This window comes from Carassius auratus, chromosome 9 (assembly GCF_003368295.1).
Source record: "Carassius auratus strain Wakin chromosome 9, ASM336829v1, whole genome shotgun sequence".
Classification (NCBI taxonomy): Eukaryota; Metazoa; Chordata; class Actinopteri; order Cypriniformes; family Cyprinidae; genus Carassius; species Carassius auratus.
The window spans coordinates 2,728,375-2,745,681 of NC_039251.1; the positions used below are offsets into that span (position 1 = coordinate 2,728,375).

At 35.3% G+C, this 17,307-nt stretch overlaps 1 protein-coding gene and 2 long non-coding RNA genes across 5 annotated transcripts in view; 2 read left to right on the forward strand and 1 right to left on the reverse strand.

Moving 5' to 3' along the window:
* LOC113109173 (NACHT, LRR and PYD domains-containing protein 12-like) overlaps positions 1 to 17,307 on the forward strand; it is a 1,059,377-nt gene that overhangs the window by 328,486 nt on the left and 713,584 nt on the right. The gene's annotated exons all lie outside the window — the stretch shown is intronic.
* Positions 3,880 to 6,734, reverse strand: LOC113109234 (uncharacterized). Of its 2 annotated transcripts, XR_003292883.1 has the most exons (5): positions 5,530 to 5,551; positions 5,013 to 5,236; positions 4,211 to 4,279; positions 4,049 to 4,079; positions 3,880 to 3,945 (listed from the first exon to the last, which is right to left on the reverse strand). It is a non-coding gene; the product is annotated as an uncharacterized LOC113109234 (long non-coding RNA). The 2 variants fall into 2 exon arrangements; XR_003292882.1 differs by having other exon boundaries at positions 5,013 to 6,734.
* On the forward strand, positions 14,653 to 17,293 carry LOC113109225 (uncharacterized). Its single transcript, XR_003292870.1, has 3 exons — positions 14,653 to 14,815; positions 15,982 to 16,159; positions 16,850 to 17,293. It is a non-coding gene; the product is annotated as an uncharacterized LOC113109225 (long non-coding RNA).

Below are 17,307 nucleotides of genomic sequence, written 5' to 3' on the forward strand. Positions count from 1 at the left end.
AAAAAAAGAGAGAAATTAATAATTTTATTCATCATTCATGAAAGCGACAAAAACTGTGTGAAGGAATTTAAAATGATTTCTATTTAATAAATGCATTTACCAATTTAATGAATATATTGATAAATGCAAATAAATGCTGTTCATTAAACTTTATATTTATCAAAAAATAAAGTGCATCATTTCAACACAAAATATGAAGTAGCAAAATGTTCAACATTGATAATAATCAGAAATGTTTCTTGAGATTAAAATAAATTGTAATGATTTCTAAAAGATCACGTGACACTGAAAACTGGAATAATGATGAAGAATATTCTGATTTGCATCACAGGAATAACATTACATTTTATATTAAAATTTTTAACTTTTTTTGTATTTGTAATAATATTTCCCAATATTTTTTTTACTTTATTTTGATCAAATAAATGCAGCCTTGATGAGCAGAAGATAGTTTGTAGCTCGGCCACATAAGAGGTATACGTTTATAAAGCTGTTGATTAAATGTTAATCTGATTGTTGATGTGGCACAGCTGTTATTAACCCTCTAAGCGCCAAAGTCACAAAATTGCGACAAGACGTCACCCTTAATAAAATAAACTGTAGTTCCTTATATGGTGTAATATCTCATTTGTATTCCCTTCCACTAGATGGCAGACACGTAGTACTTTGATTCTAGACCAACATTATGCATTGTTTCTGTTCAAAGTGTCGAGCTCTCATGTTATTGATGCGGGAGCAATTCATTTCATAGCGTGAGTGTAAATCGTGAGATTTATGAGAGAAAATCACCAGATGGCTAATACAAAGAGGATGTGTTGCAAATGTTGTTCACCGATTCTGATTCTGAAGGGGAATATTTGCCTTTTGGAAATGACGATCAGCCGTCTAATGATCGCACGTCTCGCGGTACATCTTTGCAGCGCAATGGTGCCACCGTGTATGGGGTGTGGTTTATGCATTTGATTTGCAAACTAAGCAACCATCGTGTCAATCGTCGCGTACCTTGCCGTGACCAAAGACGTGTGATAAGAAGCGCGACACTTTCGTCGCCCCCCTTCTCGCGTGAGAAGCTACGTGACGTCAAGCGCCTTGTCATTTTTAATATCTTTTTTTTTTTCCATTTGTGTGTGTGATCTTGTCAAATGTCTTAAGTGCTGTAGTTAAGTGTTTTTTTTTTCGTTTTTTTTTTTTTTTGTTCGGAGCAAAAAGAAAGAAAAACTTGCATGTTATAACAATTAGCTCCTCCAAATCCCCAAATATTTCATAATCTTCATAATGCTGACGAAAATATGATGCGTAAAATTTAATTTACACTGCAGTATATCTAATCAATGAACTTACAATGTTATTTAGAAGTGCACATGTAAAACAACAACCAGGAACAACCAATTCACAGCTTTCTTGTAAGCATCATATATAACTAATGGCACCAAGATAAGGACAGTATAAACCAAAAAGACAACATTTGTATAGGTTTAAGTGTTTTGTCCACCAGAAAACATAAATTGAAAAATGGCTTAATGCATTAATAGTTAAATCCAAAGGCCAAATTTGAAATTAACAATGGACCATGGGCCATGAGTAAACACTTCAATCATGTAATGTTTTAATAATTTTGTAGTTTAGAAATTATAAAATTCTATAATATTCATATATAATTCATATATATACACACATTACAATTTTTTTAATGATTTCTCCAAAGTCTCATTCATAAAACACAAACACATCAAATAGTTAACTCTATTGTCACAGTGTGAACTCAAAGAACACACAATTATCCATAAGTAGCATTCGGTAGCATCTCAGGAAATTATGAACAGGAGCACAGGTGACTGCTTTAAAAATGCATCCTAGCACTGGAGAGAGAGCTGAAAGAATCACACAGTGTAGTACAGTATAGTTACAGTACTTTATTACAATTACAGTGTTTTGAATTTATCTCACTAGTGTGCACTGGGCAGGGAGCTTGTCTGCACTGTAAATTATAATGAGTAAACCTTATTTTAAAAAAAGCATGCAAACCGATTGCCTTGAAAAAAACAAGTAAAGTGAAATAAGAATAGTAATTTGTACTAACAAAGGTTTATTTATAAGTGTTGTAAACGTGTAACTCAGAATTACTATTTTCAACAACTAAATTAAGTACATTATACTATGTACGTATTTCAAACAACTCATTTAAATTTAGCTAAATCAAGAAACATTTCCTGCAACTTGGAATTTCTAAGTTGTATTTACTTGAACAGAAATCTAGTTTTGACCAATTGCCTTTAAAAAAAAAAAGTTACCATTAATCTAGTAACTTAATTACTTCAAAAATCTATTACAAATTCATGACAACAATGTTCTATTCTTCACACACATAATTACCCTAAATCAAATGTAGTGACAGTTCAAAGTTAAAGATGATATATTTTTTTCAATGTAGTTTTAACTCGTATTACAAAAATTTTGAAACAAAGCAAAAACAATCTGCTTTTAGTTATGTTAAACAATGGAGGTAGCGGTACAATGATTTTAAATATGGCAATGAGTTGGCCACACAAGTTGCCAATGTTTTTTTTTTCTGTCCCAAGTCAAGCATCATATTGTAGGTTTTCTTCACAGTATCAGGGTAACCCACATGTAGTGATGCAAACGTAGCACATGGTGGTCGGGAAGCAAATGTTGGAGGCAGACCCTGGAGACTATTCTTTGCAGTACTACCCTGAACAATGATGGCAGAAGACACTGGGTCAAGATTTGGAGAAGTACTTCATCGTCAGTGATAGTCAGCAAGCCAACAGATACTAGTGCCCAGACTGCATCAGCATCAGACACCTGTATAAAACCAAATAAAAACAATATTAGCATGGAAATGTGGATGATCAGTTTTCAGTGTTTTCTGTCTTGCCTACACTGCCATAACATTGGGTTAGTTCACCCAAACTTGAAATTCATGTCATCATTTACTCACCCATGACTTTAAGTTATTTTCAGAACACAAATAAAGACATTTTCAGTGAAATCAATTTCTGTCCTTTAACTGAATGTCTATTTACCCAAAATTTTAGACACTTGATCATATAGCAATTACGTCTCTTTTAAAGATTTGAGCCTCTTTTCCACTGTCAGGCCAAACCATTCTTAATTCTCAATGCTTAACCATTCCATTCTGTGCTAATACGGATATGGTTTAATTTTTCACCGTTGGGCTGTCAACAGAGCTCTTTTGAATGCAACATAAATGTGTCAAGTCGTTGCCTTAGTAATGCAATAGTTAAGATATCGAACCTGATGTAAAAAGCACCCACGTTACGAAAGATTAAATATTACTTTTAATTTTAATATTACCTAGTTTACTTAACTCAAATAGCATGTTGCCCAGCTGCAGAGAAACTGGTGGCTAGGCAAAAACAAACAACGAACCCTGAGCAGTGACTACCATCTAGGCTTTCTACAGCACGTTCAGTGTGTTCAGCTTAGAGTTCTGGATCAAGAACAGTTCACCAGTCCATGCCTAACAGAGTTCAAGTGGAAATATAACTGAAACTGCTCCTTACAATTCATTGAACAGTTTGGCCCAAAAAGTAGATTAATCGGCTCCATTCAAATGGATTGATTTGATGGTTTCTTGGGTGTCAGAGATTTGGGTTAAATGTCTTCATTCGTGTCAGGAAGATGCACAGTTTTTTATGGAATAGATTGACAGGAGGGAGATTAAATGGCACATTTTTCATTTTTGATTGAACTAGGTATGTAATCAACATTAATCTTTATAAAGGTATCTCAGTAATATACCAGCAAATACACAGGCATTTTTTTTTCTAAAATGGTGTTACTAACTATGAGAATTTACCAAGCAGGTTAGTTGAACAGGTTACTAACAGGTTAGTTATCCGGGGTGATCATGAATTAAAACAGGTAGGCCTCAGATGGGTGTGTAGTTCTGTCAAATCTTTTCTAAGTGTCAATAAAGAAGTCATTGAAGTCAATAAGCGCTGTTTATTTTAAATATTATTAATAAATATAATAAAACTATTAAACATTTAAGGTAGCATCATACATTTTATGGGTTCTAGGATGTGAAGTGTCCTCTTAGATATGTGAAAAGAAACACAGTTACAAATACGGAAATCTGGAACTGCAATAAATTATTTGAAATTGCAAATAAAGCATAGCACATGATTGAGTCAAAAACTGCTCTACTGCTGTTGAAATATCTCACCTTTATTATACTGAGACCGGTGATCACAAGACCGCTGCTCAGAGAAGACAGCTGACACAAGCTTTTTTCCTAAATATGAAAAATAATTCTTCATATAAAATCAAGTTCCACTAATGTTGTGAATTGTAGAACAAGGACACATTCATTTCTTGATATTTGCATTTTTAACAATAGAAATAATTTTTCTATACATCTCTATTTGAGGCATCAGTAATAAAACCAATTCAAAGGCAGCATTTCTTCTGTTACAGTACTCTGTGTTTTTTAACACAGCAAAGAATTAATTACTGCAAAATAACGAGCTCATTCAGTTTAAACCTTTTAGTCTGGTTACGCAATGACTATGATTGTATTAAAATGATGAAAATACATTTGTAAACTGAAAAATGACTTTAACCTAAAAAGTGGCCAAAGCCTCACAGTGTTATAAAATTATAGAGGAAATTTTGCAAAAGATTACTGTTAACAATTAATACTATAAGTGGCACATAAAGATCATATTGACGACTTCTTGCATGTTCTTGAATTGTTTCTCGGAATTTACATGCTTTCATTTTTAACTAGTAAAACATTTTTCAATTTGAGAAATGAAATAAAAAAAAAAAGTCTCTAAAAGTTTTTACCTTTACCCAAATGTGCCACAAGTTGTGTATTTCTATAGTTTTTGTTCTAATAGCAGAATAGCAAAGATCGTTGCTCCCTGTTGCTGACACTGGTGCTGACAAGGAGCAAATGTTAGTCAGTTCAAATTAGCAGCACACAGAAAGATACATCCACACACATACATTTTTTTTTTACTTACCTTATTATTATTGTGTAGAAGTAATCAATCATTCTTTGTCCAGATGTGAAATGTAAACAGTCTTTCTACTTTTTAGTTTAAGCAAATTCGACACAGCTTCAAAACTTTGCTTGCTGCGCACGCTCACCGTCCTTATTTCTTCTTCTGTTGTTTTGTTCCTGTTGCACATTAGCGCACTGCTGCCTCTCACTGGTGAATTAATGTCATCGGTTTTGTTGTAGCTACTTGAATATTTTAAGAAAGAATTACTCATTGCAGCATGTTGTTCTATTCGCCTTAAAATTAGCAAATTGTGTAACTTAATAAAACCTAGTAAGTATAACAACTAAGTAAAGATAACTTATTATATTTAAGGAAGCTAAACAATTGTAGTGTGTGTATTTGTACTGTAGGTTTTGTCATCTGAGGCCAAAGTTTGATAATGATAGATGTAAGGGTTTTTGACTGGAGAATTTGATTTTGACGTGGAAGTTTGCACAAGTTTGTGGCCTAATGGTTAGAGACTTGGACTACTTACAAGAAGGTATCCGGTTCAAGTCTCGGTGCTGGCAGGAGTTGTAGGTGGGAGTGAGTGAATGAACAGCACTCTCTTCCACCCTCAATACCCATGGACTGAACTCAATACCCTGGCACTGAAGCCCCAGTTGCTCCCCAGCGCTGGATCTGTAGCTGCCCACTGCTCCGGGTGTGTGTTCACTTCTCACTGCTGTGTGTGTGCACTTGGATGGGTTAAATGCAGAGCAGCAGTTCCGAGGATGGGTTACTTGGTAAATGTCAGGACTTTCACTTTCAAAAAGGCCTAATCCATATAATTTGGCTCTCTCTAGTGGACAAAATGTATATCACAGCTTTTAGTCTCAGGTTATGTCATCACATAGGGTCTAGGCTTTGATAATAAAATAAACTGCATGACATAGTTTTTTTTTTGCGCTCATTATAAATCACTTTTCAAGCAATATCACCTGAAAATCAATTTTAAATCATGTAAGTCTAATCAGTGACTAACATGGAGTGTCCAAATATATTCACAGTTACATCTTAAATAAAATAATACAATAGTAATATAGGCTAATTTTAATCTGAGCACATATGAACTTACACGTCTCTAAAGAAAAAAACGATCACTTTACATTAGACCTTATTTCTGAAAACTAGATAATTGTATGATCAGCAGATGTCTATTATTTTACAGTTCAGTTCATGTCATAAAGCGGCTTATTACAAGAGCAGTTTCTTGTAGGCTACTCTACATGTTCAAATTAATAGCCTATATATTGATAATTAATTAATACGTTTATATATGCCTATTTGAAATTTTTTTAAACTGTTTTGACACATTTTCATTTTCAAGTATTATGTCTATTAAAATAAGTCGGTACTATATAGTAGCCTACTTTTGTGTTGATGTCTACTGAAGCCTTATGATCACAGGCAGTCTGTCTTAGCGAGTCAGTTCAGGTGGTCAGTTCCGGACATATATGCAAAAAACTACGTACCAACAATAAACGTCTTTTTTTACGCTTTTTATGCTTAATTTAGTGAGATAATTCGGTAACTGTATATGAATCAATTATATTTTCCTCTTCAATATTTGCAGCACGAAATAAACATTAATATTTGAATGAATGTTGAAAAAAAACTGGGCTGAGTTTCCCAAAAGCTTCGTAAGCCTAAGAAGTTCATAAAAACAATCATACTACTGATCTTAATATCACGGTCTGTTTCCCAAAAGCATCGTAATTTAAGTAGCACTTGAAAATCATCGATCTACGGGTGCTCTGGAGTAATGGTTAAGCCCTAAGTGTATTTAAGAAAACAGATTTATGCGGTCACATGCAGGACAATCAGCAGATTACACCTTTAACTTGATTCAAGCGAAATGTGATTATATTTACATTTACATTATTCATTTAGCAGACGCTTTTATCCAAAGCGACTTACAAACGAGGACAGTGGAAGCAATCAAAAACAACAAAAGAGCAATGATAAGTGCTATAACTCAGTTAGGTTAACAAAGTATAGCTACGTAGCATAGGTTTTTAAATGATATAATAAATAAAAAGAAGTGTTAGAGGTAGTGTTAGAGGTCTTTATATCTTTATACATACATACATACATACATATAATTGCATAATACATGAAAAGATAAGATGGAAGAGATGGATTTTAAGACGATTCTTGAAGATGGCTAAGGACTCAGCTGCTGGGATTGAGTTGAGCAGGTCATTCCACCAGGAGGGAACATTTAATTTAAAAGTCCAATAAAGTGACTTTGTGCTTCTTTGGGATGGCACAATCAAGCTACGTTCACTTGCAGAACGCAAGCTTCTAGAGGGCACATAAGTCTGAAGTAACAGATTTAGGTAAATGGGTGCAGAGCCAGTGGTAGTTTTGTAGGCAAACATCAATGCCTTGAATTTTATGTGAGCAGCTATTGGAAGCCAGTGCAAATTGATAAACAGAGGTGTGACGTGTATTCTTTTCGGCTCATTAAAAATTATAATTATAAGGATTTGATTATGCTTTACTGTACACTTTATGACTCGTTTTCTTAATTTTTTTTATACATTTAGAAATTAATTAATTAAAAGGGGGAGGAAAAAATAGAAGCACATCTAAATTAAATGACTGAAAATAATAATAAAAAAACGAATAAAATAAATAATGTGGGAAATGCTTCAAAGACTCGGGGGGGGGGGGGGACTTCATAAAACCAATAACGTCTCTCTCTCTCTCTCTCTCTCTCTATACTGTATATAAAGTACATTATATATGATTATGTAAAGTATAATACACTATAATATAATATAATAGTGTACTGTATTATAATTAATTATAATTATTATATCCAAGTTGTCTGTCTGGAACGCAGCATTAGGTTAACATCAATAAGCAATCGTGCACTACTGTTAGGAGCCATTCTAAGGTGAGATTTCAGCACTTGACAAACGGATAGCAACTCCTAAGTAACACTTAAAGCACGGCTACGTGAGATTGCTTTACGTGCATATTTGGGAAATGCACGTGAAACAATAACGAACGATCGTAAAATTACTCGTAGAAAACGCTCTTAAGCGATAAGATCAATCGTTAACGGGAAACCCGGCCCAGAACAGTTTAATACAAACGAATGTCTCGTGAATCGATCAGAGTTAGTTAAAAAAAGTTAAAAGAATGATGGATGCCACAGACTTTTTTTTACTTCACAATATAACATAATTTTATTATCGTAAGCTTGACTTTATTCTTAAATTATGACGTTAATCTTATTTATTCAGTTATATTTGAACGTGGGCAAAAAATGCTGCCTTAGGCTGCTGAATGAAAACACAATTTTGGCACAGCGAAAAAAAAAACGAGAAATGTAAAACCAGTGGCGATATATTTGTATTATTTATTAATAAAATAATGTCTTCAGAGTCAATGTTGCAAAAATGAATTTGACGAACCTGACTTGCCATCTCCTCATTGTACATGCCTTTATAGAGAAATGCATCTTTAGAATTACATGATGAAAGAGATTTTGTTTTCGATTTGAATTATTACGTTTTAAAATAGTAATTTAAAACGCAAAAAGCATTCTATAGATATATTTATCATGTCGGTGAAGCGCTCCTGCTAAAGACCAAGAAGAAATCGCATCCTGTTTGTTTTCCTTATTTTACAAAAGCATAAGGTTTTGTTGATATTGTGAGTGCACACATATACAAGTAGACACTTCGGAGTTCCAGATGATGCATACTCTTATCTTTATGAGCAAAAATGACGGCGCATTTTTAATTTTGTACTGTCATTAAAACAAAAAAGCAAGCTGGCTCCTCCATGTCCTGCAAAGCGCTCACTCTCCGCACAAACGATTGGATATGCGCCTGTGCTCATTTTCCTAAGTTAAATGTTTAAATTAATAGGCCTACTGTGAAATGCATGAAGTGTAGGCCTATTATGTCTGTTTTTTTTAGGCAAGTCTTGTTGGTTTGAGAAGGCTAAATTGATCAAACATCTAATGCTCAACTTACTGTCTGAACGAGCTGCAGCTTGCTCGTTCCTTTAAAAATCAAAAACTCGAATTTACCAAACGCAAAATTTTCCAAACATATTTCAAAATTAACTTAATAAAGAAACAAATAGAAATGACAACTTTTCTATTAAAAATCAAAAGTGAACTATTTTAATAGCTGTGTAATAAGGAAGAGAGAGAGAAAAAAGTCACGGTATCCAGTCGACTCCGGCAAAGAATTCACACAAGCTGTTGGATAAAGGCCGGGCCCATTCATGGCTCTATTCGTTCCCTTGTTTTAATTAGAAGTTCTCCCCCAGCTATGTCCCAAAACTGCCAGGGCTCATATGCACCTGCATATCCTGGACCCAGACTATTCCACTGAGGAGACAGATGTGTACTTTAGGTGCTGTTATCATGATTATTACCTTAAAGCCTTACTTAGAGCAAAATAGGACAACGCCAAATTATTATTAATGTACTTATTCACACGTACGTCACCCATGCGTACGTTATCCAGACGCTTATCCACACGTACGTTATCCAGACGCTTACCCAGACGCTTATCTACGCGTACGTTATCCAGACGCTTATCCACACGTACGTTATCCAGACGCTTATCCACACGTACGTTATCCAGACGCTTATCCACACGTACGTTATCCAGACGCAAAGTAAAAAAAATCATTTTTTTGCTACGCCGCCGCCACGCCGCCGCGCAGTTTGAGCGCAGCTCCAACACGTGACCGTGACGTCTGACGTCTCATATCTTACGTCTGACGCCTGAATACTATGGGATTTTGGCCAGACGGCTGGCGAGCGTATACACGTTAGTTCTCCTCTCAGTTTGCTTAGTGAGTAGCAGATTTTGCACAAGATACACCTCATAACCGTGCAAGGCGAGAGTGTTCACGAAGCACAAACAAGCGATCGTTTCGAGCCTTTGCTCAACGGGGAAGCGGGTGACAGAGGTGAACGTGGTCATAGTGTCCATAGGAGAGCTGTTGCTGATCGTGCACGCTCTAATACTCAGCCAGCAGACAGTACAGGTATGGCGGGTGGAATGTGACAGGATTACCTGCCGAAGTCGACAGTCGTGTACTTTTGCGTGTCATAAGAGTACGTCGCCTCAACAGACGCGTGACAAGTACGCCGCCTCAACAGACGCGTGATCAGTACGCCGCCTCAACTGACGTCACCTCAACAGACGCGTGATAAGTAAACCGCCTCAACTGACTGTAACACAAAATACCTCAAATAGAGTTAAATTAAATAATTTTTTGGTTTTACATTATTTTACTACAAATTATACACCATCAACAGAGCTGAAAATTAGTTGTATTTTCACAATAACATCAACATAAATTCACACACATTAATTATTAAACATTATTCTGATTTGTGCCATTCTGAGGTTTTACTTTTGATATATTGGTTATGTTAATAATTTTACTTAACACTCTGTTACGGTTCTCAGTTTGTCCTGTTTTCAGAGTCATGTCGACCATAAAATGTGCATATCAACCATTGAGCTAAATAATTTTGGTCAATAGAAGGTAATGAAAAGGTATTTTAATAAAATTGTTAAAGAAGTGTATTAAAAATTCAGGTGCATTTTGAAACACTTTAAATTGGGCTGTCACTAACGATTATTTTGTTAAATGAGCAATCTACTGATGATTTTTTTTTTTTTTTGTAATACAGAAAAGACTTGAAATATTTGCTTAAACTGTAAATCTTTAAAAGTAGACTTAAAATATCTGTAACGATGAGGCAATAATTGGTTTAAATAAAACATTAAAAGCGAGTAATCATATGGTTTCACTGAACACTGTTAAAATACATAAAGGAATGTTCATCTAAACAATAAACGTATGTACAATATGTAATGTAAATGCCTATAGAGGGCGCCAGCAGCCCAAGTGATTGAGCAAGTTTGCATATTTAGATCTATATTGATGTAATCTTGTGTTGGCGTTTTATATATATATATATATATATATATATATATATATATATATATATATTTCATATATATGAATGTTTTCAACATTTTAAGTCAACAGATGAACTTTGCAGATGAGTTTGTTGACTGAGCTGCAAGAGATGTGTTCCACATAACAGTGAAACACAATGAATATTATTGGAAACATATTGGTACAATTCAGAAAAATGCAGGCTTTACAAAATGTTTAGCCACAAACTATGCTGATATAGCGAGAAATTCACTTCGACAAGAAATATCCACACATTGGAGGATAAAAAAAAAATCTTAAAGGATTTTTAAAATTAAAAATCTAAAGTCTCAAAGTCTTAAAGGAATGGGGATCTTCATGTTGATCAAACTTTTTTTTAGAATAATGTATGGAGACGCAAATATTTAGCATGTCCCTTAAATATGTAACTTTTGGCCTGTAGGATAAACAATGATTTCACTAAAATTTAACATTTAATATACAACTAATTTTTCAGTTTTATGGCATCCCTTTTCCAGTTACATTTTTTTTCCGTCTTTTTGCAATTGACATTATTTCAAGCCACTGTTTGTACTGCTTGCTCATTTTCAGAAATAAAAGTACAATTAGTAATGATAAATCAGCATTGCTGTGTTATTGTATGTTGTGAGAAGTTTTCTGTGTCTTAAATTCATTAATGACAAACGCATTTGAAGTTTTGGGTTATTACAATACTAATCTAAAAATGTGAATAAAATTCAGAGTACATTTTGATTGGTATCAAACATTTAATTTGAAGACTTAAAAGACAACGTCAAACATTTCGAATTCAAAAAAAAAAAAGAACAAGTATATATATATATATATATATATATATATATATATATATATATATATATGTATAAAAACAGAACAAGCCTTTTGATGACAATGCCTTTTATATATATATATATATATATATATATATATATATATATATATATATATATATATATATATAAAAGGCATTGTCATCAAAAACATCCTAATATTTCAACATGAACAACCAAAATAAAAAAAAACTTCAGGCTAGACCAAAATGTGGGGACTGTACAATGCCCAAAATCATGTGGCTGCTGAAGCTATCATACGTGGCGTGTACTGGGAGCCTCAGAATTAGTCCACACGTATTTGCCTCTGGAAAAACTCTCTTCACACTGTCCCAAATATGATAAATTAATAAAATTAAGCATGTTTGCTTAGAACGACTTTGTTCTCGATGCCATTTAATGTTAAAGATCGAATGTCTAATGAATATCTATTATAAATACAACTTTATTTCTGTTAAAATTACACTCTTCTATGTCAAGATCACAAGGAAACAAGAAAGAAATGTAATTCAAGCAGAAATCATGCATTTCCTCTCAGTTTTTCCCTACTGTTTGTAGCATCCAAGCAAACTGAACATTAATGTGCTTGTACTTCACTTCAACACCAACTTAACAGATAAACATAATTTATCAAACATAAAATAGACTTTATGCAGTTATTATTATGCACTGTTACCACGTTTTGGGAAATATCTTAAAAACAACCTGTTACAAATGCATCTACTGTAATGCAAACCTTACATTTCGTGTAAAGCGAAGTATACTGAGACGATGTATATATCAGGCGTCTTGTGAGGCGGCGTATATTGAGACGGCGTATATATCAGGCGTCTTGTGAGGCGGCGTATATTGAGACGGCGTATATATCAGGCGTCTTGTGAGGCGGCGTATATTGAGACGGCGTATATATCAGGCGTCTTGTGAGGCGGCGTATATTGAGACGGCGTATATATCAGGCGTCATCTAAGGCAACGTAGCTAGGTTCAGACGTACTGAGAACACGTACTATTTTTGTTAAATTTCTTACGTACGCCGTCGTCACGTCGCCGCCTATGATTGGTTCCAACAGTGACGTCGCCGCGACGTCGCCGCGGGTCTGTCGTCTGCCCTCCCATTCAATCCCATTCAAAAATGAACACGGACTGACGGCGACGGAAGGGTCGACTGCTCCTTCTCCTTCTCCTGCTAAGGCCTTAGATGTGTCACAAAATGCACGCCATAGTACAGGTGCAGTCTGTGTGGAGAAGGTGCGCTGTGTCATGCAATGAATGAGAGGAACCATGCTCTCAACAACTACCAACTGTGTCACATAGATGCCTGATTGGGCAGATAGATGCTCAACTGATCAAAAAATAGGCTCATGTATTTTACTATGGCACAGTAATATAGTAATAATCTACTACTTTTCTCGTTTTTCCCCCTGATCATTTGGAATGAGAATAAAAAGACAAACAACAACAACAACAACAATCAAATACAAAAAAAAAAAACTTGCAAATAAGTTCAAACATCTATTCAATATCTATTATTTCCTGAATATTACTGATGAACTGATCAAAAAGTAAGCTGCTGTTCACATGTGTTTTACTACTATATAGTGTAGTGATATAGTAATAATTTAGTACTTTCTCCTGTTTTATTGTTGGCTTCCTTTGTTCTGATCATTTGGAATGAGGATAAAAAAGACATATACACACACAAAAACATGTAAATATGTTCAAACATCAATTCAAAATCTAATATTTCCTGAATATTATGAAATTCGAGATAGCCGCCCATGGTGACGTCATAATATGCAAATTAGATTAGTATATTTACACCCGAAGTAAACTTTTGATCATGCCAAACATTTTTCTAATTGACAGTAGATCTCCATCTTTAAGCCCTTTCAAGTCACAAGCTTTTGAAATCTTGATGCCAAAATACAAAATATTTTTCCTAAAATCCCTGGCGCCTTAAGGGTTTAACGTTTCTGTGTTTGTATTGCCCCGTTGAGAACTGTGGACTCTGTTTCTTCTCGCGAGAGTTCGCTCGTGATACGGAAATCCCTGTGACGTCAATGTGCTCACTTTAGGATTTAGCGATCGATCGCCTGATCATTATTACCTGCTGTATTTACCTGTGACTTTGAGTTGCTTCCTCGTGGAAATAACCTGACACCATTGGATTATTTTACTGAGGACTTCGTCACAGGACAGCGCTGTTCTCAACCTGCTCCCGGACTCCAAATAATATTGCACCATTGAGTCCGAGCCGAACACACACACACACACACATGAGAACGAGTGTAAGCAAGTTCACGAAAGGTTGGTATCTGGTGATCACCTTTACACAATCACACATTAAAAAGTGGTATAAAAACATTTTTAATTCTGAATATAATTTTGTCAGTGTGTTAATGTCGACCTGAGAAGCCCCATTGGACTTCCAAGGACATATATACCCTCATATATTTATTGTATATATTGTGTATATCTAGTACTTTTTTTCTCTTCTGTCTTTTTGTATAATTCACACTGGGTTGGCCTTCATTCTTTATTGCGGTGGTTATGTAACCCAAACAAACTATCTGTGCTTATATCACTATGAAACAATATCTCACATTCAGCTCTGTGTGTCTGTTCAGTCCTGAAGCACATGACAGTTTCAAACAGCAGCATTGAGCATCAACATGCAGAAATCTGATTCTATCAGCAGCAGTTTGTGGCAATGCTTGTCATTATATCTCCTCTCCTGCTCTGAGACCAGAGTCAATAACAAACTACACACACTTCAACTACAATTAACACTGTGTCATTGTTCTCTACAGGTTGTGGATTGTGACGTCACAGATGAAGGTTGTTCTGTTCTGACTTCAGCTCTGAGATCAAACCCCTCACACCTGAGAGAACTGAATCTGTCTGGGAATAAAATAAGAGATTTGGGAGTGAAGCGTCTCTGTGCTGGACTGGAGGATCCTCGCTGTAAACTGGAGAAACTGTGGTAAGATTATAAATCCAGTCCATCTGACCCACAAGTTCCTCCATGAATGTTTTACTCTGTGTCAAGGCCTTTAATTGGAGTAAATAATAATAGATATTAAACTTTCACTATATGACACACTGTAAAATATTTGTGAAGTGAAAAACAAATCAGCCAGAAAGTCAGACAAAATTAAACAAAATTAGGTACTGTTTGTGAATGTAATACTTCATACTGATTGGATAAGACTCAAACCTGTGACCTGTGTTCAGGGATGGACTGGGGTTAAAATTCAGCTCTGGACAAATCCAGTCCATCTGACCCACGAGTTCCTCCATGAATGTTTTACTGGGTGACAGGGCCTTTAATTGGAGTAAAGAATAATAGATATAACTGAATTCATGACAAATGCATCAAACTTAATAATGTATTTGTGTCACATAGAAACGCACTTGACAGTAAAGCATTGATTTTGAGCTAGAATGCAGGAAATCTATTGATAAATAAATTCTGTCATCATTTCCTCAGCCTCATGTCGATCCAAACCTGTGTGACTCAGTTGCTTCTGTAGATCAAGACACTTGTGTTGTTTATCACTTTACTCCTGATGACCAGTACATCCCTGTCTGTGGGTTACAAGTCAGACTCTCTGACCATTAGACCACGACTGCCCCATATAGATGATTGATAGATTAAAATATTAGACAGAATGGAAGGTTAAATGAGTTTGAATGGTCTAGAAATAGATTAGAATGGCAGTTAAATGGAGTCTAAAGACCTTCAGTTTGTTTACATTTGAATTTTGACAGTTGGAGTTTGAATAGTCTTGGCTCATCTGAACATTTCCTCAATGTAAGTCTGTGGGATTTTGATGATTTTTAATCTTCATTTTTAGGTAAACTGTAAATCGTAATTCGAGGAGCAAGTGAGTGTTTCTCCAGACAGATCTGTGCTTATATCACTATGAAACAATATCTCACATTCAGCTCTGTGTGTCTGTTCAGTCCTGAAGCACATGACAGTTTCAAACAGCAGCATTGAGCATCAACATGCAGAAATCTGATTCTATCAGCAGCAGTTTGTGGCAATGCTTGTCATTATATCTCCTCTCCTGCTCGGAGACCAGAGTCAATAACAAACTACACACACTTCAACTACAATTAACACTGTGTCATTGTTCTCTACAGGTTGTGGGATTGTGGCGTCACAGATGAAGGTTGTTCTGCTCTGACTTCAGCTCTGAGATCAACCCCTCACACCTGAGAGAACTGAGTCTGATGTGGAATAATCTACGACAATCAGAAGTGAAGTTACTCTCTGATCTGAAAGATGATCCACATTATAAACTGGAGAGATTAGACTACTGTGAGTATATTATTATTTAAATCTTTTAAAATGGCCAAAGTTTAGTAACAGACATATTTGGAGAATATAAGATAATAATTCAGCTCCACTTTAGTTTCTGTTCTTTAAAACTGTTTAATTCTGTGATGATCTATGAATATATGAATATGTTCATCTCCTCCAGTGTCTCTGTGTGTAAATGATAAAGAGAGAGTTGTTGATCATTCACTGTTATTAATCTATGATCAGTTGTTCATCAGATCAGAGTATGTGAGCGGAGTGGAGCGTCAACAATTTCTCCTCCGCGCTCCGATCATTTAATTATCACTCCGCTCCGCTCCACTCCAGACTCACTGATATCAGAAACACCGCTCCACCTTCACTCCACGTCTAAAGTATTTCAGCTAAATATGTTTAACATGTGATTTCTTGCTAAATATCCAGTTTATATTACGGGCTTGTTCTCGTGACGGAGCGGTGCTGGAGCGCTCTTGGAGCGAGTGAAAACCACGACGCTCCGACTTTTAAAAGATCTGCTCCTCGCTCCAGTCAAAATCACACGCTCCACTCCGCGCTCCGCTCACATACTCTGATTCATATCTCTGACTGTAATATGAATATACTGTGTGTTTCTGAGCTGGATCTGCTGATGTGATGTGACAGCAGTAATGTCTCATACTCATATCTGACTGTCTGTGTGTTTTATTGTAGGACTCTCAGTATTTAGACGTCAGTTCAGTTTCCTCAGGATCAGCTGATGGTGAATAAGAGCCGCTACAGGAATCAGTGATGTGAAGTTAAATGAATGCATGGAAGTGTAATGTGTGGAGCAGTGTTGATGAACAGAAGAAACAAGCTTCAAGGAAACTAAACTAATTCAGCAAAAGACGTTTTTATCCAAAGGACATTAAGAAAATAGCTGATCTGTTTATACAGCACTGAAAACCAAGAAAATCAATGTGATATTTTCAGTGATGGGCTTATATCCTGAGCTGTCCAGATTTAATATAGATCATCATAACTGTGTATCCTGAAATTCAGAAATAGACAACTTATCACTTGTACATTTTCTTATATTTTAATCCAGTCTAACATTTGAGTGTGTAACCTTTGTATATATGTGTTTATTTCTATTAAAATGTGTGTCATTTCGAGAAGAGGGACTTCCA